This window comes from Chelon labrosus, assembly GCF_963514085.1.
Source record: "Chelon labrosus genome assembly, chromosome: 15".
Classification (NCBI taxonomy): domain Eukaryota; kingdom Metazoa; phylum Chordata; class Actinopteri; order Mugiliformes; family Mugilidae; genus Chelon; species Chelon labrosus.
The window spans coordinates 5,505,890-5,532,852 of NC_140348.1; positions in this window are offsets into that span (position 1 = coordinate 5,505,890).

Here is a 26,963-nt window from a genome sequence, read left to right on the forward strand (position 1 = left end):
GAAGGAAAAGACTGAGAGATTATTCATTGCAGGGTAATGACAGTACAGCAGCACAAGTGCCAATGGCTCTTGACAGACTGCCAGGCAGAACAGTCTGCATCTGTGTGTGTGTGTGTATTGATGATAGTTTGCCAGGCAGAATGACTGTCTGAAAGAGTTGGAAGTGTTTCTGGCTGCACTTGAACATAATTTGGAGCTCATTCAGACTCAATTTGCTTCAGAGCATGAGGAATAGTGCGAGACAGAAAGAAAGACAAAATGTCAGATGATAAGCAAGAGAGAAGACAAGGTAGACTGAAAAAAAAAAACAGGGAGGGGGGACTGGTTAAATAGAAGAATTTGCTTATCACAAACAAGTGTCACTCTTTTCAAGGACACGTTGAAATAACATCGACCTGCCTTTGCTGTCCTCTCTTGCCACCTGCTCTTTCTTCTCCCTGTGGATACTCTTGAGATGTTATAACTGAACAATGAGGTGCTCTTTTCCATTTTGCCATCCTACAGCGCTGCATACATTGACAGTGCAAAGAAAGAGACACATAACACTTGTGCAGTTACTTTTCTAACTGCACAAGTGTTATAAACCATTGGATTTAGTGCAAGAGAGAATGAATTGCATACTATAGCCTGACAGTTATTCTAAAGCACAGTAGCAACTGACACCATAACTAACTACTCCTCTGTCCTTTTTACCTAGCCTTTTCACTAATGAAGACAGTATAGACAACTATAGTTTAAACCTCAAAGATATCAGTTCTTTTGAACCAATAAAATTGAAATTGATAACTCTCAGCTAGAACGACACAATCATTATCTAAGCTGAAAAAGGTTAAAATAACTATTTATATTACTGCATTATGACGAAATTCACTGACCCATCCATCGGCCCTGACCCCCTCACTCATTGGCTCCCACCAGATAAGAGTCATAATTCCTATATGTCATTTTAGGACATAACCTGTGTTTGTGATTGGGCAGAGAAGGAATAGTCATGATATTCAAAAATACACATTTTTTAATCATGAAGATGTTAGCGGATGGCAGTGGTCAGGTCTCTATCTTTTTCTGTCTCTACCTGGCCGGCCTCAAGCAGATGGGGACATTTTCCTTGCCACTGTCACATTCATGCTTGCTCTGGGGCTTTCAGTTTAGGTTTGAAAGGGTCCAGGTTTTGTAAAGCGGCTTGAGACAATTTGTATTGTTACTGACACTATATAACAACAGGTGTTGTGATATGACAGGTTAGTTACTCAACTCTGGGTTCACAAGAACACGTTTTCTGAATTGCAGTTAAGTGTTTCTATCAATGCTGAAGTGTCACAGGACACATCTTATAGAGGTTAATGTATGTGGATATGAAATTTGGACCCCAACCTGGTGGAACATCTCATACAATGTTTGAGGAATATGCACCCATCAGGCATAAATATACTATTATGACCACCTTCCATGACTAGTTGGGGCCTTTGGGTTCTATGGGTTGAGGGGAGGGGCCTCTGTGGATCATCCCACAGATACTTGATCAGTTTGAGTTGTTCTTAAAGCGTTTTTGTGTGTGTTTCTGTGTCAGGCTGCATCCTGCTGGGGATGGCTGCTGCCATCAAGGAGTGTCATTGCTATGGGGTGGGGGTGTCTGGTCTGGTCTAGGTGGGTGGTACATGTCTCAGTAACATCCACATGAATGCCAGGTCCAAAAGTTTTCCAGCAGAACAATGAATTGTCACAAGATGGTCAGTGTTATTAACTTCTCCTGTCAGTGGTTTTAATGTTAAGCCTGATTTGTGTATGCGCTAACAATCAGGTAAGAACACTCACACGGGTGTGAAGACATCGACCTGGTGTTAACATCTCACTTCATTTGCACAATGTTGGGCTATAACCTTAATGTAAAACAAATTATAACTTTAACTCTAAAAATACGTTCTAAACAAGATATTCTCATTTTGTAACCATCACATGTTAAGATGTGTGACAACACACACACAAACACAGCGTCCTTGTGGGGAAGGTTAAGACAACCACCCTGCTGAGTGTATGAAAAGTATAAATAATAAAGAGGGGATAATGTATGGTAAACAAAACATCTGACTGGACTAACAGCAGCTCCTCCACCTTCTCTTTCATTTCTTCCTTTTTCTTTATCTCTCCATGCCTTTGTCTACGCTTCAGTCTCTACATCTTTCTGCTTCCTTTCAAATTCTTTCTTCATCCTCTCACCTTTATCTTTATCTGTTTTCCCCTCCCATCCTCGTGCTGTGAGGGTAGAGAGCAGATGTAGTGACATCACCTTCCTCAACCCTTAAGCAACCCCATGTTGCCTGCTTATCTTTTCATACAACACACATTGCATTATTCATTGTACTACACACACAAAGAGATCATACACCCATATACCGTAGATAAAAAAGAATGATGCAGTTGAGAAATCAACAAAGCAGCAGATGGGAAGAGGAGAAAGGGAAGAAAATGAAGAAAAGGCTTCTGTCCAAACGTGAAGTGTTCCCCTCTGCCGTCTCTTTATTATGTGCTGCTATGTACGTCAGCTGTCCTTCAGCATGCATAAATCAGAGTGCACTCTCCACGGTGCAGTGCATGCATTTAAAATGAAGCATGAAGAAAAAGTAAAGGAGGAACGCTGTGTCCCTGATTTACTATTGCGGCTTTCGTCACATCACATGCATTAAAAGGTCATAGTCATTCATAACCACACAAGGCTGGGAGGTTTAGTGTTTTACATTGAGATGCTAAAAACCACTGAGGGATAATATGTCAGACAAAGGCAGACAAATGCAACTTTTAAATAAAATAAAATAACCACTGCCCTTCCAATTGTGCTGTTTAAGATCGTAGTAGTTTAGAAGGAAGTATTTGTGTGGAAGAAATAGGTTTAGCTAGTGGTGGCAGGTCTTTAAGCCCCTTTGAACTTGAAAGTTCACTGTTCTTATATGTGTTGCAGGAAGCACCCTCTTGTCCATGTATCTTTGAAAGTCAGCCAGAAGGGTCTTTTTTAGCTCATATTTAAAGGTAAAGAGGTGCCTTGCGTGACATGATTGTATGTTGATTGGCCAAAACACAAACTTTAGATGAATATTGCACACTGCCTAATGCACCGAGAGTGCAAATTTGATTTTGTGACATTTAAATTGCACAGTCCATGTTGTTTGCCGCTTCTCATTTTGAATGTTCAGCATCTGATATTTGGCTGCCTTCAAACAATAGAACATTTTCTTCTCCACTTTTTATTTTTTTCATCTAAGACTTCACCTTCGCCACACTTCGCCTTCTTTCCTTAAGAAAGAATGTGGAAGTTCTGCTGAAGCACCCTGAAGATTAACTCCACGTTCAGGTTCTGAACAGACCTTGTGGTGAGACTGTTTTTCACAACTGGTGTGGTTTTTTTATTTTATTTTATTTTATTGACTCATACAAATGGCTTTGCGACATTTTCCAGCAGCCTCTTGTAACATGTCTATAGGCTGTGAATTAATGCTGAGTGATTCAAAAACAACAAAGCCCAAAGAAACCCTGGGAAAAAAATCATTTTATATGTCTGAAAGTGTTTTTTTCTTCTTATATCCTGCCATGTCCATCACCCTTACATCTTCTTTCATTTATCTCGCACTGCCCTTGGGAGGAACAGCTCAAGTGGAGTTCATACTTACGTCATGCAGCTAGTTATAAGAAATACATTCAAGCAGAGGTTATGTCAGGCGACCACAAGTTCACAAGGCCCTCTATCTACTGATCTATAAGTTTGATTCCACTTAGAGAGGCCGGAGGTAATGTGCGATCAATACTTAATATGGCCCCTTTGAGTAAACTCACTTCTAAATGAAAATACTCCCACCTCCGCGTTTGAATGGGATCCTTTTCAAGTGGCCGATCAGATAAGTGATTGCATGTTAGCAGAGGGTGTGTGGTCGTATCTGAGCGGAGGAGCCGCCGTTGACTGTTAAGTGTCCGTGTGAAGGAAAGTGACCACTGGTTACATCAGAGCCCATATTATTCAGCGTTAAACCGGATAACACGGCGATAAATTGGATAATGTGGTCGAGGCTGTATTCACTTGAGGTCACCGCAGGATGTGGAGTCTAACATGACCTCCAAGGTGCTTGTAAGATGATTGGGAGATGGTTAATCAGATGTTCATTCCCATTGTTTGTTGAATAAAATGATCCAGATTAATCTTGTGGTCCAGTGCTGGTGAGTTGATATTTTATATATCACTGGTACATACAATGACACATCAAACCATCGTAGTCTGGTAGTCAATACCAATAATAATGTAGTCCAGGTGAACTGAATCTCTCTGATGACTGCTTGTCAGTTATTTTATATAAAATCAACAAATTAGAATTGGTGATGTACACAAATACACAACATAACAATGCGAATGAAAAGGTGTTGTCTTAACAGGTGCAGAGTGAGGAAGATACCAAGCAAGCCTGGGCAGCTAATTTGTCAAAAACTGTGAAAACCTCTTTGTAGGTGAATCATCTTTGTGTATAGGCTCTGAACTTAGTGATGGATTCTGAAGGAATCACACCAGAAAGGTTTATCTCTCTGGCCTGGAACACTCTGTGGATAACTACAGCAAATGGCAGGACACTCATATAGTTTGATACATGAAAAAGAATGAGCCAAGATTCACATCTCCCTGAATTTAGGTGCTATAGAACTATAAAACTAAGACTGGAAGCCCTAGTCATCAGCATAAAAAGATCATTTCTCTTCCCAAAAAGAGAAATAAGAAATACTTTTACAAATCTGTGCAGAGGGGATGAAACAGCAGCAACAGCATGAACATTAACATAAATCTGCAAGCATTTTACCTTCAAGTTACAAAATATATGGTGAATCTCACCATCCTCCCCCTTCTTGGTCAAGTTCCCTGTCACTCACCTTGATGAGAGAAACGAGCCTGAGGCTTGTTAATCTTCCATGAAATGGGCTAAATGATGTTTTTCTAAACATACATCTGCAGTACAGCTAAAAGATTAGCTGTACTGCAACCTAACATTTCTATAACACCTTTGAATGTGACTTCTAAAACTACGTTCAGCCCTAGCCAACTAAACAGCATGAGCAGACAAACAACTCAAACGCAAGTTGGTGAATAAAAGCACCGGCATACCCGGACACAGCGTTGCTCATACGAGAGATTATGCCAGTGTTTATGATTTTAAAGCCAAAAGTTACACAATTTCAACTTTAAATGTCTGTTTGGGTGACAGTCTGAGAGTGACGCCGATGACATTTTAAAAGGCCAGTACTTAAAAGTCAGACAGATTCATTTTTAATGGATATGCTCCGTGACAGCTTGTATTAGAGCTGTGAGGCTACAGATATGAACTCAGACGGAAAGCATGTAGTGTTCACACTGATTAGAATTTGTGTGTACATGACTGTGACGCTTGGAATATAAGTGCTTGTATTTAGGTGCCAACTTAAATACTTGCCATACTTAATTTTGCACGTAGGTTTGAAGACACTGCCTTAAATTCCACAACTAGAGCTGATTTCTAAAATGTGGAAATCCTTCAGCAGCATATCTCTATGCAGATCCTGACCTTTGGATGTTTCATCTGCTGCTAGATGCAGCACGCATTTGCACTGCTGCACAACCGGAGCGACAGCCTCACCATGTCTTAAGGAAGCTGCATCGCCCTGTGTGTGTGTTTTAATAAGCCGCATAAAGCGGGAGGCCAGACTGTCTGCATGTGTGCTTTAACGTGTGCAATTCCGTGTGTTCCGGTTAATGACATAGCAGCAGGCCGTTCAACTTAAAGTGTCTTCAATGTCAAACCGCAACAAACCCAAGCCGGAGCAACAAGACCCAATTGTGTATGAGTGTGTGTGTGTGTGTTTGTCTGCTGTGTGTTAAGTGACGATGAAACATGGGAAGTGTGCTGTAGTGGGCTGCACCTGCCTTTCAAAGACTCAAAAAACCCCACTGTGTTCATGACAAGCGGCGCATACACACACACGCATGCACCCACACACACACACACATACAGCTATCCTAATTGCAGTCTCTCTCCTGCAGGGTGAGAAAACAGGCTACCTGAAGGCATCTCTCACCCACTCGTTTCCTCCCACCTCTTCTGCCGCTGCTTTTCCTCCCTCTTCTTCCTGTCTCCTCCTTGACTGGCTTGCGTCTCATTCCTTGCCTCCCTTCCTCTTGCCTCATCTCCCTTGCTCTTCCTTGGACTCATTGCATTCAAGTTTTTTTTTTTTTTTCTCCTGCTCTATCGTTCTTTCTTCCCCATCATTACCACATGTCTACTGGGGAAGGCGTCAAAATAATAAAAGGAGACAAAGGAAGGACACTGGACTCAAGGACAAATGATCTCACTTGCGGTCATGTATGGCAAAATTGCCCCATAAACTGCAAGTCAAAGAAATCGGCTGTCACTTGCTCCTTGTATTTACACGGACACTAGAATTCCACAAAAATTCTTAACGTTTGGTCAATTTAAAATAAAAATGTTTCATGCAACTACCTCAGTAGACACGGTGTAGCAGAATGTGGCGGAACTGTTAATTGGAGCGGTGGTGTGAACCGTTGACACAAAAATACTAGCACCTAATAGCTACTGATAGGTTTGATCTGATTATTTCTCCCTTGGTCATCTCTTTGAATAAAAGTGAGAAAAGCCTGTCTTCGCCTACATTTGGAAGTAAAGCCTTTCTATCCGCCACCTGAGTTCTGAACCGAGCATTTGAGTCCCCCTCTAACCAGTTCCCCTTTACAAGTCATGCATGAGCCTCCAGTGTCACCAGGGAAAGAAGGATGTAAAGAAGGAAAGTGAAATATTCTTGATGTCAGGATATTATGAGAATTTTCCCTGATTAGGTTTTCATTGCCATTTAGAAGACTAGCAGAAACCGATAGCTCTTTCGAGATGAGTTTACCACCCACTGAATCTCTACAGGGTGATGAAGTGTGAGAAAACTAAACACAGATGTAGAATCGACATCAGTGTTCCCTCACACATTGTTAAGTTGATTAAGGAGTTAATTTTGGTAATTAGTGCCATTCATTAGGGATAAAAGCGTTTCACATCAACTTGCCTCCTCTGCAGCACACCCTTATATCGAAATAAAATCTTCAGTACACTACATTTGTTTATCTTTTCTATGACCCTCTGGTGCGATGGGAACATTGTCAGACCACGTTGGTGGATTTTGGCACAATATCAATTAAGTTAGGAATCTAATGACTGAAAAGCTAATTCTCCAGATCATGCTACATCAACCTATTTCCTGCTACTAATCCAGGCCTGTGTTGTGTTAAAAACTGTGATTTAAGTTGTCTGGTCTTAACACCTTGATACTGCACAAATCTGATGGCATACTAATCCACCTACCATTGTCAGGGTTCATTTTACACTGGCTTCAGGCTACATGGTGTTTGAGAGTGTGTCAGATTAGGCTGTCATAACATCTGGCCATGACTTTGCTGAGACACATAACAGACTAGATGTTGGATGCCAACCATAGCTTTTTGGGTTTTCTGGGAAGTAGGTGCCAGGGGATTCATGAATTCATGGATAACAGGGACACTATGCATGATCAATCCATTAACCCCTTTTGTCTTGTATGTGCGTTGTGGTTGTCTACTGGACAATGTCATCAAGTACATTCAAGAAGTGTGACTAAAATAAGTTCTGTCATGCTAGTTTAACCAAATAGCCGTAAGTTTTTCAAAATGTTCCCTTCCACAAGACTGGAACTTCTTCACCTGTGGCAACAAATCACTCCCAATGTTTGTAAAATGTGCATGTTGCAAAGTTATTATCTTGCAAAGCAGGCACCTTGTTAGGCTATAAGATCATTTCATCTTTTATGCAGAAATTGTTCAAACAATGACAGCAAGAACTGTATACAATCAGCATGATCTATAGCTACTATAGCTATTAACTGTTCAGGGTCCAGACAGAGATATTCCAAAATGGAATCTGAAAGAAGGAAACATCCTCAAACAATGATTGATATGGCTGAGACAGTCCCGCACAATTAACATAGAGCTCTGTTTAGCCCATGACAGACGGTCATGAAACGGATGGTATGTTCAATTCCTTTGAATGTGACTGAACAATCTATGTGTTCCTTTTCTAAAACAGTTTCCAAGGACAACTTAGACGATTCTGTCCATCAAACCACGTGGTGCGTGAGGTTAGCAAACTCACTGAAACTTATCTAAATCTGAAACAACAAAAGGCGATCCAGTCTTCCTCCATCACAGGGTTTTCCTCAGGATTTGAGGTGATTTTTTAATTGAGAGATGTGGACAATTAAGCAATGAAAGGCACTCTTCTCTTGTTTTTACCATCAAATCTTTGACTACTTATAGTGAACATGTTTGCATACAAGCATCTACTCTGAGCCCCCCCTGCCCTAGTTTGTAGCTTAGTCTCTGTTTATTGCCGGTTTGGTTTACACAAACTTATTTTCAGATTGCGTGAACCCTAAAACGCAGATAAGACTCAACTGCCATTGCTGATTATAATTACAATAATCATAACTGCTACCCTGCCAACAATTAACCACCTCCTCAGGATGATTGCGGTAAATCCGGTGTGCAGCCATGTTAGCTTTTCTCTCCGCTTTATATTCCGCTCACACTGGCTGTAAACTCAGTGTATCGCTTTCTCTCCTGTCCCACCCTGCTCTACATTCTTTTTGTGCTCCGTGAGAGAAAGAGAAAGGGAAGCTAGAGGGTTCAGAGGGCTGCCCTCAGGCGTACACACACAACACACGCATGCGTGTGCGCCGACGCACACAGGTTATCCCGACTCCCATGCTGGTTCATTTGCTTTATTCACACATCCTGCCATAGTGCTTGACTGATGCAACAAGTCTGGAGGAAAAGGGAAAGGAAAAGTCAATTTTCAAAGCTTTCTTTAACTGTACCACAAAAAAATAATAACAATATGGATGCTTTTTAAAGGGGACATTCAATGCAGTTCTCCACTTTGGAGCTTTTTCTATATTTAGTTGGATGTGTGGCATGTCTGCCAGTTCAGAAAAGCTGATAAAAAGCCATGCAGTCAGTTTGTTATGTGAAAATCTGTCCTTCAGCAAGCGGTTTCAAATTTGACTCATTTGTGACGTAGATCATTTGTTCTGAATATAAGACCCGCCTCTGAGCCCTGTACATGGGCTTCAGACCGCCCCTCCTACACCTGTACACAGGTTACAATGACGCTAGCGACACCATATTTAGTTTCAGCAAGCATTGATACACATCGAGAATGAAGTGGTCCTGGATTGCAAGCTGCCCTGTGCTCAGCTGTAAAGGCTCACAGGTATCTTTACATCAAATCCCAGCTTCAGGAGAAACTAGAGCAAAGTGGTGTTACTTAGCGTACAATCTGCTTATCAAGACCGTTAACTGTACCACAGACATGTAGCATAGCCGTCAATAAACTGTACTAAAGTAAACATCATGTTCATTTCATCCTCAAGTTAGCCGTTGTAAGCTAGCTTGCCAGGTACGTAGCAATAAAGTAGCTTTAAGTTCACCAAACTTTCAGAGACGTCTCGTTCAAACCTTAATTTGAGGGGGTCTCCTGTTGTTCTGGGTTCAACTTCAGTACAAACAGATGGACAGTATACCGATAGACTGAATGGTTGTCAAGGCAACCTATTAGAGGGACGGAGTAACAGGAGCTCATTCTCAGGAAGGAGCGGGATTGCACAGTTGTGAAAAGGACACAATCACTGGGAGTTTTAAACCGAAGCATGTGACAGAGATTCCATAAAGTCATGAAAGAAACATATCAACTTATCAATGCTGGTGTCCCCTTTAAAGGTTTCCACATGTTGAGATTAAAGACGGATCCTCTGAGACAGCCAAATGGAACAAAATCATCTGTTTCCAAGGAAGCTTATATTTAATTTTCAATAGGCAAGATGTAACTTTTTAGCTGGTCCTCCTTTGTACCAAAACCACTAAGAAAAATTGTAGCATTGTTTGTGCATGATACAAATGAATAGGTTTAAGGTTTAGATTTAAAGATGATCAGTGATAACCTTGAAACAGTTTGGTTTCTCAGCAGCCTTGTGGCCACTGCAAAACATTCTAGTTTCACTACTCGAATACTTTTGCAGCTGCAAAGTAAAGGGCCACTGGTCTCATTCACAATCTGCCCAGCATAATTTCTAGTTGCATATAGCTGTTTAACTTTTCAGGCTCATGACAGAGTGGAATCTGTCCCAAAATGCAATCAGAAAGAAGGAAACTCTTTCAAAACGTCACAAAAATCTATGATATGACTGAAACATTCCAACTATTGATGTGGAATATCGAGTCGATCCACTTGAATTGTCCACCAACTCCTCCTTCAAATTCACAGGTAGCCAAATCTAATTGGGTGGAGATGACTTTCCAGCACTAGGACACCAACACTGGCCGGTTAACTGACTCAGACCCATGAATGGCTGCCACATTTGACACACTTTTGGAGGACGAACAAACATCCAAACAGTCTGAGCATAACTTTAATGCATTTCCAAACACACACAGTGTTTTTTTTTTCCTTGTGTCTCATGTAATTACAAATGTGCCTTATTTAATTAACCAAAGTGGCTGTAGTTAGTTTTAGTACAGATGCACACGTACAGATATAAAACCAATTAAGTTTAAATATTAACAGTCACAGTCACACTCTGAGGCAAACAAAAAAAAAAAAAAAGAAAGAAAAAAAGAACATGGCTTATTAACAAGAACAAAGGATGACTTACAAGAATGATTTGTTAACAATTCTGGATAGCTTCATAAGTTGGTTTCAAAGTCTTCTAACTGTAGTTTAACATCGTACCAAACACGAGTGCCTGATTTGCGGAAAAGCTCAGATTTGTAGATATTGTTGGACGATTCCGTTTATTTGTATGAGAGAGAGAAAAAGGTCAATATTCAATGAGCTGATTTATTTATACCAGCAGGGATCCCCAATCACAGGGTGCCAGTGGTGAATCCATATAGCTTAACAGGAATAAACCTACAGTAGGATTACTGTTAGCAGCTGAGCAGCTCTGTCTAAAATATGACCAGAATATAAAATACATAAAATATGAAAGGCTGAGACATGTAGACGTGCAGGGACGTCTCTGCACGCCACAGTTCACTTCAAACCTTGTCAAAATGCATTACACATACACATTCCCACGCAGATTTTACACTAAATGTGAGGGAAAAGCAGTAAATCCTTCAGAGGAGGAGAAGGAGTGGGAGGGTGGAAAGGAGAAGAGGAGGAAGAGCAAGGCGGAGTGCAGGGGAGGAAAAAAGATGAAGAATGACTCAATGCGCTCATTCTATGACTCATCACACGGGATGGCAGATCCTGCTGTGGGATCCAATCAAAGGCTGCAAAACCAAAATAAGCACAGTTGTCACAGAAAAACAGGATTTTGCCACATCAGAGCTCCATGACAGCTGTCAATATCACGAAAGAGGAAGAGGAGGAAGAGAGAAAGTGTAGGATTTGGTGATGGGAGGGAAGGACAGATGGTTGGGGACTGTTCCATCACTGATGCTATGGGACAGCTGTCAATAATAAAGCGAAAGCAAAGAAGAAATGGGGATGACTGTGGGGAAGGAAGCCGGGGAGAGCGCTAAGGTGACGAAGACAAAGTGTCAGTTACCGAGAGGCAGGAGAGAAAGTGGTGAAAGACAAACAGGGAAGGAGAAAGAAAATGACAAAGTCAGTGAAACATTGTGATGTTTTTGTCACTGTCAGCGAGAGGGAAGTGAGGAAGACAGGGAGGGAGTGACAGATTTGTCAGACGCTGCCAGTTTTCTGCTCTAACTGCGGCAAACACACTCGTTCTCCTCCACAAACAGGCAATAACAGGAGGAAAGTGCGCTCCAACAAAGTGGAGTTTTATGCTTTCCTAACTCGTTTGCCCTCTAACTTTTAACACTTTCTGACAACTGGGCATTTCTGTTTACTTTTTTGATACATTTATTTGAGAAGACTGAACAACTGCCCTTGTGTCACAAATGATTCAGAGGCTTTTCAGGTTCAGCATTTAGAAACACTCAAAACGTCCCTGTGTGTAGATGGCTGGCTGGCAGTTACCAGGAATATGAAAAGAGTTTTAGCTTGCTGTGGCCAGACTCGGCTCTTTTCAGAAGGTGAGTCTGGTAACTTCACATTTGGATTTTTATTATGGGTCGTGTTTCAACCAATTCAGAGAAAAAAATACCTAGACACACAGTCCTACAACCTAATCAGGTCCATTTTGTTGGAAACAAATACAACTCCACGTTGTTCACACGACGTGTATGACTACGTTGCTTCTACTCTTCTGTCCATTACCGCACAAAGCCCACTAAAACCATTTGATTGGCCTGGCAGATCTTTCAGTTCAGTGGAGCCTCCAGATCAGCTTTTCCCTACAAACACTTTGTGATCAGGGAAAGTTCAGGTTGGCTTCCAGGCTAACATAGTTACGGTAAGATGTCTAAATAAGGAAACAAATTTGACATAAAGGGAACCCAAAAACTCAGAAGTTGATGGTTTGAGGATATTTGGTTTTAGTTTATCACTTTGGCTTCTTTCTCAATACACATAGTAGTTATTTAAGCTCTTTCAGTTTCTACAGTCCTTTTGATGCATTAGTCGCCCACTGCTGGTGCATGCCCTTTGCTGCATACATTCGAATCATCATGTCTTTGTCTGCAAACAGCTCGAAACCCGACCGATGCTAGATGACATACAATTATTAACCGTCTCGCTGTTTTTCTGTCATAATGGTCATAACGACAGGCAGAGGTGGGTAGAGTAGCCAAAAATTGTACTCAAGTAAGAGTACTGTTACTTTAGAATAATATGACTCAAGTAAAAGTAAAAAGTATTGTCACCCTGTGTTACTTGAGTAAGAGTAAAAAGTAATGGGTGAAAAAACTACTCAAGTACAGAGTAACTGTCGAGTAACCTCTTTTATTTATCAGGTAAAATAATGTCAAATAATGCACATGATGCATGCACAAAAATATATTATGGCAATGATAATTTTCAGAGCCGGATAATTCCCTTAGACAACTGAAACAGTTTATAATAAACAATAATAAATAAATAATATAATAACTTAAATCTTTACACAGTAACATAAATTTTAAAATAAAATACATTAAAATAAAAATAAATTAATAACAAAACAATGGGCTCAATAGTAGAGGTACAGTTGAGGTTACAAAGAACAAGTTTCTAAAAACCGTGCATGTTCACTCCATAAAGTGACCGTTAATCTTCAACAACAGCTGGTTCTCAAGATTTTCACTCTGAAGCTATGACCTTTTAGCTGTGTACAGGAGGCCTGCATGACTAAACAGCCTCTCACAGGCGGCAGACGCTGGGAGGGCTGTATTCAACTTTAGTGAGAGCCTCTTCACTTCAGGAAAAGGTTTGCCGCGGGGAGTGTGTGTGCGGTCATGTGATGGCTCGGCTCTGCCTGATTGGTGAAACGGAGTTAGACGTCGCTAGTGGCTACATTTGATTGGTGAGATGCAGTCATGTGATAGTCACAGAGCCTCTGGGAAGTCCCGACCTTAAATCATTGCTCTCCCCATATAAACAAAACAGACCATGCGGCAGACGGATCGATAAAAAAAAAAAAAAAAAAAAAAAGTAGCGAGCAGAATCAGCCCAATGTAACGGAGTAAAAGTACCGCTCCTTCTTCACAAATGTACTCAAGTAAAAGTAAAAAGTATGCTGCTTTGAAACTACTCATAGAAGTACATTTTTTCCAAAAAGCTACTCAAGTAAATGTAACGGAGTAAATGTAGCGCGTTACTACCCACCTCTGACGACAGGTTTTGGGCGTTGCAGTTAACCCAGTAATGCAGTCATGTGATGCATGCAATGAATGCAGATAAATGCTTTTAACTTGATGGCGATGACTCGCGATGGTTTGGACAAATTACTCAGTGATAGATATTTACATTTAAATCCATCAGATACAGTGTTTGATTTAAAGTATTGCTATATGCTAAGCAAGTTATTGATTATTGCTCAGATAGAGATGTTCTCTAGATACTGATTGCCTTAAGTGATCATTGAGCTCCTGGATGATGAATTATCAATGCAAATCATTTTTTTTAATTTATTTGTAATTGATTTACATACAAGCTAATAGTAGGAAAAAAAAGTGAATTCCCAAATGTGTTTGTTTCCATGATTAATTTTTGTGCTAACGACCCAGTGTTTTTACCGAATCCAGACTCATAGCTGCTTTTCTAGAAACACAGAAACGCACAAAAGCACGACATTCACAGTTCTCACATTGAGATGCAACAGTTTAATCCCACTGGCAGATATGAGGTTCTCAGAAACCACTCGAAGACAAAAACAAACTGACTGAAACAAAGCGGCTGAACGCGAAGGGTCCTCTCAATCAAGACAAATCAATCACTTTGAACTCTGAATGCATTGAACCAGCGCTTTCTCTCAAGGGCACTGTAAAGTAGATTGAGTTTCTCACATAACATACTACTATGCGGTGCTGTGCAAACCACCTCGACCCCCTCGTTCCCCAGTCACACACTCCCTGCATCCTCCAGCCCCCATAATAATAAAAATAAAAAAAAAACATTGCAGCATAGGTTTTAGTGGGTGCACAGAGGGAGAGAGAATAGCTGTAGTGAAGTTGGGATAAAACTGCAGAAAATGGGTGACTTCCCATTACCGTTTTTTTATATTTCCAAGCATGCATGCACAAATAAATATATATACACAGGAAAATATATTTATGTAGAGTTTATTTATGTCATTATTATCAACACTCAAAATATGAGACTGCAAACTCTCACAGAACATAACAAGGAACAGGAATCAAAGTCCAGCCTTCAGTGGCTTAGGTAATAACAGTCCACTGAAGCATGTTTGTGTTTATACAGAGGAATCATCGAATGTATTTCTTTCTGTGCATACTGTGCTATAACAATGTCAACGGTCTACTAAAGTATTGCGTCCAATTATACTAACTGCAACGTAATCACCACATCACATGTAGGCTTGATCACAATTCCCAATTGAGCAATTTTAGTCAACACACGCAAACTTTGTTAACAGAAATGGCACTTTAGTTGCACAGTTTGTGTCAGCTGATTGCATTGTTAGTCACACTGTGTACATCTTCTATTTAGTGAAAGTGGCTCCGACTTGCAGAGGAGATTGATTGCAGGTAACAACATCCAAACACTAAAGAGCACCTGTTGCCTGCAGTAAATACGTGGGCTGAATTGGGTAATGTCACCAAGCGCAAGGATATTATAAAGTTTGGTCACCGACTTAAGAGAGGCTAAATCAAGAGGTCACCTTTATATGATTGCAGCCTCGCTGATAATATTGCACCAGATGTTGTTACAATCTTATGTTCAATAGGGAGAGAACTTAAACTGCAAACGAAGGAGGCGGACGGTAAACAATAGAGGATCTTTATTTAACATTAAGCTGAGCCGAAACAACAAATAAAGAAGGTAATGAAGCTAAGGAAGAAGGATGAAGCGAATTCCAAAAGGAAAACCAACCATTACAGAAGGTAAGAACACAATAAGAATTTCACAGATGAGCTGAGAGGTCCTTTGAGTCACTGAGAAACTAAATGTAGAAACTATAGGACTGAGAAAATCGAATGGCTAGTAAAACATGAAGAAAAAGTGTCCTTAAAATGCCCTTATTAAAATCTGAATAATAATTTAATTAGCAAATTCATTGTTTTAGTGTCTTTTTTTGAAATGACCTTATTTACTTATGAACGGATTTTAAATGATTCACTTAACGGTTATTTGTTGGTTTTAATTTATACATTAATAGGTATATTTGTAATTAGATTAAGTAATGCCTGTTTATATTGTACAATTAATGATTGTTTTGTAAAATGTTTTAATTTCACTTGTGGTCCTCCATACAGATACATATGTTTACCATAATGTCCTGTAATCACCAGTCATTGGGCTCATACCATAGTGTCTTACTCCGTGTGTGTGTATTTGTGTCAAAGGTCATCCACAGGTGTTCACTCACTGGCTTTGATGACTCACCAAAGTCAGAATTCCTTTGTTCATCTCTCGTTCTTAGCTCCTTCATTCTTCATCTTGTTTTATTTCAATAAATTGTTCCATTGTGATGATTCTGAATTGTCGTGTGATTGTGATTAGTAATTTGTCTTCCTCTGTCCCTGATGACTAGGTGTCTGTCAAAATAGTCGTTAGTTGGAGCCCTACTACTGAATACATACACATGGAAGGTAATGAAAACAGATGAGAACAATCAGGACGGAGCATGAAAGCAGGGAAAACAGACAAACCCAGGAAGCAAAACGAACATAGACACACAAGGAATTTATTTTTTTGTCCTTCAAATTAAAATAGGAAACTACACAGACAACCCAAACTGAATCAAAATCAGCCATAAGAGCAGGACAGATTCATGACAAAACCCACTGACAGTTTCAGTCTATATGAAACCATGTAATTGCAAATAAACACAAGGCCTCTTGTAGCAAATTCAATGCGTCACAATGGCACATTTGAACTTTTTTGAGATGCTCAGGGTTAAGGACAGGGTAGGCAGTCCTATCAAAAGCACGGAATGTGCACTAATATCATGCGACATGACTGTTGAGTACAAGAAACATGCCTTTATGGAGACCACTTCAATAGATGAATCTTTATAAAAAAAAAAAAAGAAAAAGAAAAATGAGGCAGACGGTGTCTGTGTTCAGGGGCGGCCAGGGATTACAATACAACCACAAGAGACCGTGCACTTGTTTTCAGCCTGATTTCCACTTTTTATTAAACAAGCTGTGTTGAGTGCACACTGTGTGTAGCTGCACGTGTGTTTTTACACAGAAAGAGAAATTATGTGTGCATGTGAGAGGCACAACACTGTTGGATAGAAATAGCACAATATACCCTGAGAGCTCTTTCATCCTCAGGCATTTGTCTAGTTAGGGCAATTCCTCTTCTGATTGACTCTGGAGGTGGTGTGTGTGTTTGTGTGTGTGTGGCATCTGCTAAAGTATTTATTTCAGCCTTCTTCAGTTGACTCCTTAGGTGATGGCTCATGCTGTGAGTGCGACTATCACTCTGTGTAAGTGTGACCTATTTTTTCCAACCATTTCCTGTTTCTGAGTGTTTTGTCAGTTGGCACAGCAGCGATATAAAGTGGCTTAATAGCTGCTGCTAAAACGACAGCCGCTTTTCTACCGTTGGGTGTCTCTCTTTCCCTCTCAGCCTGTGCTTCTTTTTACCTTAACTGTCCTTCACCATCTGCCTTCCTCTGCTTCTCCATTTTACAGTGTATCAATCTTTTCTTCTTCACTTTCTGGCTTTTAATTTCTTTTCAAATCGAAAGATCAATGCTATAACTTTAGATTCTCAGTCATCCAGGTTGTCTTGAAGATGTTTTTACCACTCATCCAAGTTGCTCAGTTTCAAATTTCCACAGTTAGTTATTTAAGTGATATACATGTGAGAAGGACACACCTAAATCTCTACATGAATACTATCATCTCCAAAATAAATTTGAGTAAAAATATTATTTTGTCAGTTTAAGGTATAAAGGAATTATTTAGTATATGAGGTTTGCTAACCAGTCCTCAGTCCATTTGGCTGTTACTTAAACATTCCTCTACTTATCCTCCATTGGATTTATAATTTATTTAGAAGTAGACCTGCCATCATCAATAACAACGGAACCCCTCTGGCAAGCAGCAACCTCCAGGGCTAAAGAGTAAATCAGTACCGTGATTAGCCACTTGGGGCTAGCCACTATAGACCTCCATGGTAAAAAGCTCACCTTCAAGGACTAATCTTATGCATACTCAGGGGTGTGGCAGCTTTGTGTAAGAGAGGGGTGCCGTTACAGGAGGCCAGATGTCTGCCGAAGAGTCAGCCACCTGCCTCAGCCTCTCTCACGCTCCACCTGTTTGCTCATTTTTGGATTAGCCACGAGTTTGTCGGAGTCTTGCACAAGATCGTGACGGCCACCACGCCGGGCTTCAGAATTGCTTTTCACAAATCCCATGGGTGATGTCACGGAGGGTTTGTCCGTCTTTATATACGTTCTTTGTCCTCAGACCCTTCCTGTTGACGTTATACACAAATAACTGCATCAGTACCTCACCGCATACTACAAGTACTCCGATTACACAGCTATACTGAAACAGCGGCAGCCTACCAACGCTCATTAGTGTTACTTCACGCACACTTGACAACTACCTTCTTGGGTAACAGCGCCATCACACATGCTGGAAAAGTAAAAATTTAATTATACTGAATCCACTTTTCACAATGCTCCTGTCAGGTCACAGATATAAACTTAATGGAATCTATCTATTTATCTATCTATCTATCTGGTTTAGGTTGGGAAGTGTGTAATGGATATAAGAATAGGAGGACTAACAAGCTTCCTTTTATAGCTACTAGAATGCCCGTGTTGCCCTGGACAGCTCCCAGGTGTGAATATGCACCTTAAGTATGTGAAGCAGCTTGTTTCTGAACATGCATGTTCAGCAAATACTCCCCACGTGAATAAGGGTTAAAAGAAGCCCTGACATTCTGGTTACATTAAAGTAGGTTACAAACTCGAAATGTCCTGGGCTGGCACAAATAGGGCCAACAACAAATTCATTTGAGCTGAATCCCGTGAGGTAATTGTGTCCTCTGCCACTCATTTCTCATGTGTGACGTCTTTTACTTATAAATGAGTAAACAAGGCTCCTATTTGGGGCAATAATTATTAGTTTCCGCACATCGTCTGTGGTTGCAAAGATGTCGTGTTGCCCTCTGGAAATTCTAAATAGGTTTTAGAACAGCCGTCAGCTAGACGGAGGTGAAAAATGTGTCCAGACAAGAGCTAAATGAGCTAATCTAATTTGGTGTGTGTGCATGTGCTTGCATGTGTGCGCCTTGGCTGTGTGCTTTTGCCACTGTGTATATTTGCCCGCGTGTCAGCCATTGTGTGCTTGTGATTTGGTGTATAGCCGTGCCTGCACCCTGTGTGTTATAATTGAACCATTGCTTAGCGGATGTTGCTTGAGCACACAACAGCTTTCTTGCTAGCTAAACAGACGCTATAATTGAAATTAAAAGGTAACCACATTCATCATGCTGAGCCTCGGCTTAATTGAAATGTATGTTTGTTTGTGTGTGTGTGTGTGGATCTGAGAGAAGGGGGTGGAGGTTGGGTGTGGACTGAGAACAAAAGCGATCGAGTGAACGATGGAAGGAGACAAAGTTTGCGTCTGTGTGTACAGAAATGTGTGCGGTTGTGTTTGAGAAGGAGAGTGAACGTGTAATGAGGCTGGAAAGCCAAGACTCCATATCTGTACCTGTCTTGGTGATAAATAACATGGTCGAGGGAAGGTATCCATAAACACTTCTTCAGTCTCTTCCACCCCATTTTCACATTTCACTCAAACAAACCCTTTAGCTTCAAACTTTTTTGAGTCTACTCTTTAACATTTCCACTCTATAGCATAGTCCAACAATTTGGATACTTGGCTTATTTATGTCCCAAAGTCAGGGAAAAAGGGCTCAGTCATAAAGCACAGTTCATACCTCTGCAATGTGAGTGGTGACATTGTTCTGTAATCACGGCACCAAAACGCTAGTCAGAGGTGGGATTTCTATGCCGCTGTGTTTTGTCAATTAAAGTTGGAGGTACTAAATACAGAAAAGATGCCAGTGTACATGATATACAACAACGATGGAACTGACTGGGATGGAAGGAGGGTCATGTAGTTAGAATTGAGCTAAGTAAGCCTATCAATGCAGCTAAAGCTGCTTTATTTGCATGATGTATCTTGTTTAACATGTTCTAGTTAAGTCAGCAGGTCAATTTGAACCTGAGCAGAAGAGGTTTTCACAAATTATATAAATTTTTTAAAAATGTGAAATGAAAAAAATCAAAAAATCAATATGAAGTAAAATTATTGTATTTTTTTATGTAGGTCTTTCCAATGTACATAAAAAAAAGACAACGAGTTGCTAGATCTACAGTATGTCTAGACAAACACATTACACTCTTGCACTGCTGCTTTACATGTGTCTGAAAGAAAATCAGAGGAAGCTTCTGTAGTCTCTAAACGTCCAGGTGCTGTTAAGTTTGCAGTAGCTGACTAGCTAACAAATCAGCAGCTTAACACTAGGCATTTATCAATATGCAATCTTGCCTGTGCTTGTGTTCTTGTGTGACATCATCAGTTGCTGTCCAAGCACTGTTCCAGTACAAATCTGACCAAGTGCACTCCAAATGCCCGGATGTGTTCCATCCCCGCTTGTTTTATCGAGGATACGACGAGAAGTATCTTGTGTAACCATCCACGTATCCTAGAATGCATTTTGTAGGCATCACCAAGAACGCTGCTGTCACTGCCAAAAGACTGTCGCATCCTTCCGTCGTTGAGAGTTTATACTTCAGAGTCAAACTTGTCAGCAAGTATGAAGCTTAAGCTTGATCAGACCAGAGAAAGAAGGGATGTAAGAAGAAAGCTGATGCGGGTCAAACAGGGTCATTACTGCTTTAGATAATTCTTTTAACTTCTGCAACACGGAGCCAAATGATCCACAGTATGCCCTTATTACTCTGAGGTCAGATTCCAATTGCAAAATGAGACCAGTGTAACATGATGCTACGACCCCCGATGCACACGTAAGCAGGATTTAATCATAGCTCCAGGCTAATACCAATACCTTATTTATTTCCTGCTAGATACAGTCAAATAAATTAAGGTCAGCAGGGTGAGGAGGTGAGATGGTACCCGACAAAAGTTCAGCTCATGCATAAACAACTAAAAATAGTTTGACATTTATGTAGACACACAGAACTGATTTCAATTGAAACTGCTCTGTGGATTATTAACAGTCATCCTGAATTTTTAAATGTATTTTTAGGATATGCGGTTTACAAGGGTAAGAAAAAGAAGTTTAAAAATATAAATAAATTATGATTAATTTTCTGAAACGAGAAGCTAAAAGTTCACTTTTATAAAACTCTGTGATACAGCATCTAATATATCAGGCTAGTTGAGAGTTAAGTGTGTCACATGAGTCACATTCGACTCTTAGAACTTGAACATTTCAAAGTACAGACGACAAGGTGCTTCTGAGTACTATATAGTGATGCTGAATTTATCACTCACTGTCACAGCGCTGTCCCGGCTCAGGGCTGCCGGTGCTCTTTGACAGGACGTTATTCCAAACTTCATTGACCTTACTTCTACCCTCCAAGGCCCCAGCTTATGTCAGCTGTCATTTAATTTACTGCTTTTTTCTTTTCAGAACCTTGCTTTTATATAACCATAAGGGCTTTTGTATGGAAAGAATATTTTGCCATGAAGTACTGCGGACATCTCACACGCTAGCTGCGTATCATTCACCGAGGCTGACACTGTAAGTGGGACAATGTTTCATATCAAAGCCAATTTCTTAGGACTGAGGAGTGCTACTGAGTCAGTGAAAACTGTAATGTCTTCAGTGCCTGCTTTGTCAAAGCTGAGAAGACATCAGTAATGGTGGAAAGGGGGTAAGCCCATGTTACAAACAAGATGTGTGGGGTTTTAAAGGTGACTTCGGATGCCCATTTCCACAAGTTTGTATGTTTCTTTAATGACTTGATGGGATCTCTGTTACATGCTTTGGTTAAAAATTCTCAGAGACAGGCCCCTGTTAACCAGGTGAAAAAGAGCCCTTTCACAACAAGCCATTTTGGCTCACTCCCGAAAATACCCAATACGCCCTCACAGGACCCAGACGGACATGAGTTGTGTTGCCTCTTCAACTGTTCAGCGCATCGGTAGAGTAAGGCCATACAGTTGGCCCGTAAAAGCTCAAGCCACAAACATTAGAGCATTAAATACTAAAACACGTTAACATAGATTCTTACACAAAGACGTAGAAACACTGTACCAGTTAGCAGATAACAGGCTAAATCGGTTAGCCTGCTGTTCCACAGTAGCACACACGGCAAACAGAAAACTTGCTAAAATATAAATGATAACACCACTACAGCTAAACACCAGTCAGTTAACATACGTACTAACATACACACTAAAAGCGTCCGTTAACCACAGTCTTAGCATGCTAATTTAACCCCATAGCTAGCTCCGCTCTCCACCGTATCTCCATAGTGACCACCATGTTAGCCCTGCTAGTCTTGTTTTATTCTGGCATCAATTCAAAGTGTAACAACAAATTCATACAGCATACAAACAACGTTAGGAAACTACACTGCGAACTGTTAATCTCACAATGTCTTATGAAAAATCACATTAGCACACATTGACTGTAAGCTATTTCACTTCATGTATGAATATTAGCATTCCAGTTATAGGCTACCACCTCAGATGGTGTTTGCTCGAGTTAACTAAAAGAAACACAAAACCAGATTTATTTTAAATAATACATCTGTGTGATGAAATGATAGCTCAGCTCCATCCTTTAAAAGCAACTTGGATGCAAGTCCAGCGTCGTATTGGCCCCCGTTGGTAAAACAATCTGTGTCAGCGTTTACAATGCACCTGCAAGTTTTTGCTTGTGAACCTCTACAGTCAAGCAGAGAGCAGCTTACATGGGAGAACCCCTTCATTGTTGATGTGTATCCGATGCATGCTGACACAAAATGTGCCTTCGATTCGCTTCGTAGTTACCTGTGAACACGGACGTAGGAGGCTATCTGAAGCCGTGTAGGGACAACAAACGGCTCTCTTAAGGACACATTTTCACTCTCAGACCACTCACAACAAACTGTCTGCATGTCTTTTTATCAGCTTTTCTGAGCTGGCAGACATGTCACACACCCTACTAAATGTAGAAAAAGCTCAAAAAGGGAGATTTCCATCCTGTAAGTCACTGGTGAGTTGCATTATGGGGAATGTATTGTAGGTTTTTTTGTACATTTATATCTTGAATTCTTCAGCATTACTTTTAACAAATGTTTTTTCCTTATATTTGTATGGAGTATAATCAGTAGCTTTGTAAAATTTCTTCCAGCACAGAAAAGCAAGTGGCATAACCAAAGCTCCTAACAAGACACTAATTAAAAACACAGCTGACAGTTTGCAGTGCTCCAGCAGGACACCCATAATCAACTGAACCTAATCTAGAGACATTTTGACAGAAATTATACCATGTTTTTACAACTGACGAGAAAACAGAACACACACTTAAATTTTACGATCGATCCACCGGCAAACCCTGTAAAATACAAAATAATCTACAAGTTTTAAGTTCCCAGCAGAAGACAGATTGCAGATTGCATTTCCAAGGAAGTAAATGTGCTTACATTTCCGTTTCCATCTCTGCTGTTTTGTCATCTGCTTTCTAATCTCTCAGTAAACTGCTGGCTCGTAGTGAAAAACAGGAGGGAACGAAATAGTTTAAATGAAATTATGTTCATTCTAGAAACCATCCTAAGCCTTCATTTACAGCCTCATGAACAGTGATGATAAACAAAGCCATCAAGCGAAACGATATGAGAACAACTGTACTTCTGTCAGTTCTTCACACTCTGTAAAATTAGAAACGCAACATCAACACTGACATTTGTCTTTGCATTTTTTTATGTTCAGCCTGTTGTTACTTTGTAAATAACAACAGGCTGAAAGCAGAACTTATTTCAACTTTAAAACAATGCAATTAAACTGATACAGATGATTGACATCTACACACATACATACAACGTTAACTTCAAGGAAACACCGTCCACAATTTAGTTTCCTGCCGCTAAATTCACCATGCCGTCAGGTTAACCCAGATGGAGCGACAGCAGCCTTCTGCTATTTTCTGCTTGTTTCCCTCACAAACATGTGTGGTGGGAAATATACAGGAGGGTTACCACGGTAACCAGAGCCATATATTTCACATACGTGGCTATGTAGGTTGCAAGGCATGTTAATGGAATACTCCACTAGAGGAAACACGTTATGACTTCTGTATTATGCACTTGCCACATTATTTCATGGAAAATTGAACTCAGTGGACCATTGACTAACAAAATTGCATAGCCAACTCAGGTGCCTGACGACTAGTGGACAAAACACGCCATCGGCACAGACATAACAGTCTCAGTTCTGACTTCATTTCTTTTGTGCATATTTACACACTGATTCTCTCTGCGGCTACTCTGTGGATGTAGCGTTTTGCATACACGTAGCACAGGAAGCGTACCTATCTGACTTGGGATGTTTGTCAAATGCAGCTGGACAGCGTTGACAGTAAGGAAAGCATCAAACATTCTCCAGTAAACTGAGTAACACGCAAAAATCAAAGAAAACCTTCTTCTCGCCGATCCCTTTGGAATTAAATGAATGTAAACATTGTGGCAGGGAAAAAAAAAAAAAAAAAAAGATAAAATACCTATGTCTAGCATTACAGCGATGCTATTAAACAAAGTGAAATCCAATGCTGACCTATACTTAAAAGTGTATGCCGCGGGTATCTCCGTTCCTTCAAGTATAAATCCAACTTTATGCTCCACCTTTGTGCAGAGCCCAGAACAAAGGACGGCTTTCTTATTTATGGTTTTACTTTTTTTTCCCGCCTTAAGCTGGGAGCACATGAGAGCCCACTGAAATGGGAGGAAAAGAGGAGAAAGGTGTGACGGGTCACACAGATAGGCGGCAGGCTCTCAGATGTCTCAAGAACAGCTTTTCAGTGCAGCTCCAGAAAAAGCCAAACTGAGAAAAAGAAAAAAAATAAATGTTGATGCCGCTGATATCTTTTACCAAGATGACATTTTGATATCAAACATTTTTTGAAGATGTGTATGATTGGGGATGTGTCTCTACACTGGCCTCTGAAAAAGCTGCAAAACTAAAGTATTTTTCTTTTATTTAACAAAAGAAAGTGCTGTTAAAGTTTAATTTATACAATTATTTCTAACAGTAAAATTGCCAATCTTTTTTTATATATATGTTCAGAATATAGCTTTCATTCTGTAAAACTCTGGGCCAAGGTGGTCCTCGAAATGAACAAATGGAGCAATAGAGGACATGCCTTACACTGAAATTCAGTACCATGACTGACTGATATTCCACATGTTTGACTGCTCAAATGCTACTATTTTATTAAATCCAGTGAGTTAGTAAGTAATTACTAATGTCTTTGTGGGTTTGATAATGGTCAGTGTTTTGTTGCAGCACATTTACATGGATGATATTTATTCGGCCCAGATGAAATCATTCCGATTCCAACTAAACTGCTTAAATGGACACTATGTGTATAATGATCTGATATGTTATTACAGGCGCCCAAAACATCAATCAGAACAGAGCCGACATGTGACAAGTGGTTCTGCAAGAATTTTATTCCAACACAAATTCATTCAATAAGAAGAAGAAGACTGAGATGGACCCATGTTTTTGAGGTTGCCGCCTGATTTATTCCAGCTACAGAGAAAACCATCAAATTACGAGTTTACGTGGTTATTAGAATTTAATATATTCCCATTTAACGGATTATCAGAGGTTTACACCACCTCTCTTAATTCAGTGGATTATTCCTTCTGATCAGGCCAGTCTGTTCTGGTTGAGGCGGCTGCACGTGGCATGTTTATTCTGACTATTAGTGGAATGAATACTAGTGTCAACAGTTGTTCTGAGAAGATGAGGTATATTTCATCCTGCTAAACGTCTCAAATTGAAAATGTCATTTTCCCTTTAATAGAAGGCAGACATTGTATAGATTGTGGCAGCTGGGCTTCAGGCAAATGAAATCCATCACTCTTTCGGTGTGATTGTTTTCTTTTTAACTCAGAACCACGTGTTTCTCCGTGTTCTCCCCTTGGGATATTGTTGAGAGACACACATATACAAACAGATATGAAAAAAAACAACTCGTGTTAGGATCTACTGGCACACAAAACAAATGTACACACGCACACAAGGTGCTGTCTGAAGAGACATTAACTTGCACTTGCCTCCCTGGGCTCAGTGAGACATGGAGCAGCAACAGAAGGATGGAATTCAATAAGGAATAAAAGCAATGCTGACAGCTAAAGCCCCCACTCCACCTCACAGCCATTTGTCAATAAAGAAGCAATTACTAAAATGTAGCAGTCATTTGTATTCTGCCCGGGGAGGGGGAGCGTGGCGGGTCTCTATAGATTTGTTGTTCTTGTCAAAATGAAAACGCACAAATTCACATAAATGCACATCAAAGAACGAAAACACATTTATATGCACGGATATACAAAAAAAAAACGAAACAAAGCAGGCACATTATACTTAAACAGTGTTAACATAACACTAGGAATCAATTTAACAAATGAAACCAGTCAGGACTGATCAATGCACAGCTGGGCCATTGAGCAATGAGCGCTGGTAATGCGTCCACATTTGCATAAAAAAGAGGAAACCCTGCAACCTTCAGTCATGTTCCTAAAAAGCCCTTCTGACTAATGAACTCTAAATAGATTTTCCATTGCAACCTGATTTTTTTCTCACATTTAATAATTAAAAGAGAACAATAACAGGTTTGCTACCAAGAACATGCTGTCAGGAGACTTTCTCAGCATGTGTGCGCGCGTGTTCTCATGTGTCTGTTTTAACAGTGTGATGCCGTCATGCACACAGAAACAAACAGGTTGCCCATCCAACAAAGCAATTCCCAGCCAATTATAAGAGTCAAGCAGAAATCAAAACTCATTTGGACTCAGTGTTGTACAGGCCTGTTATTTGCCTGTCTGTTGTGCCATTCTTTCCCCTGTTTACTGGATTGTGCTGACACCTAAGGTGTTTTTTTTTTTCCTTCTCTTTTTGTTTTTTCACATTATCCTCATTAAACCCACACACCGTTCTGCGTGAATGACTCAGGACAGAAGTTATTTAAGAGAACCTGGAAATGACACAACTGCCACTGCAGCTCAAGTTGAGACTTCGTTGTTTTTTTTGGCCCCTCACCCTTCTTGTTAACCCCTTATAGCATTAATATTAGCTAAATTTCATGATG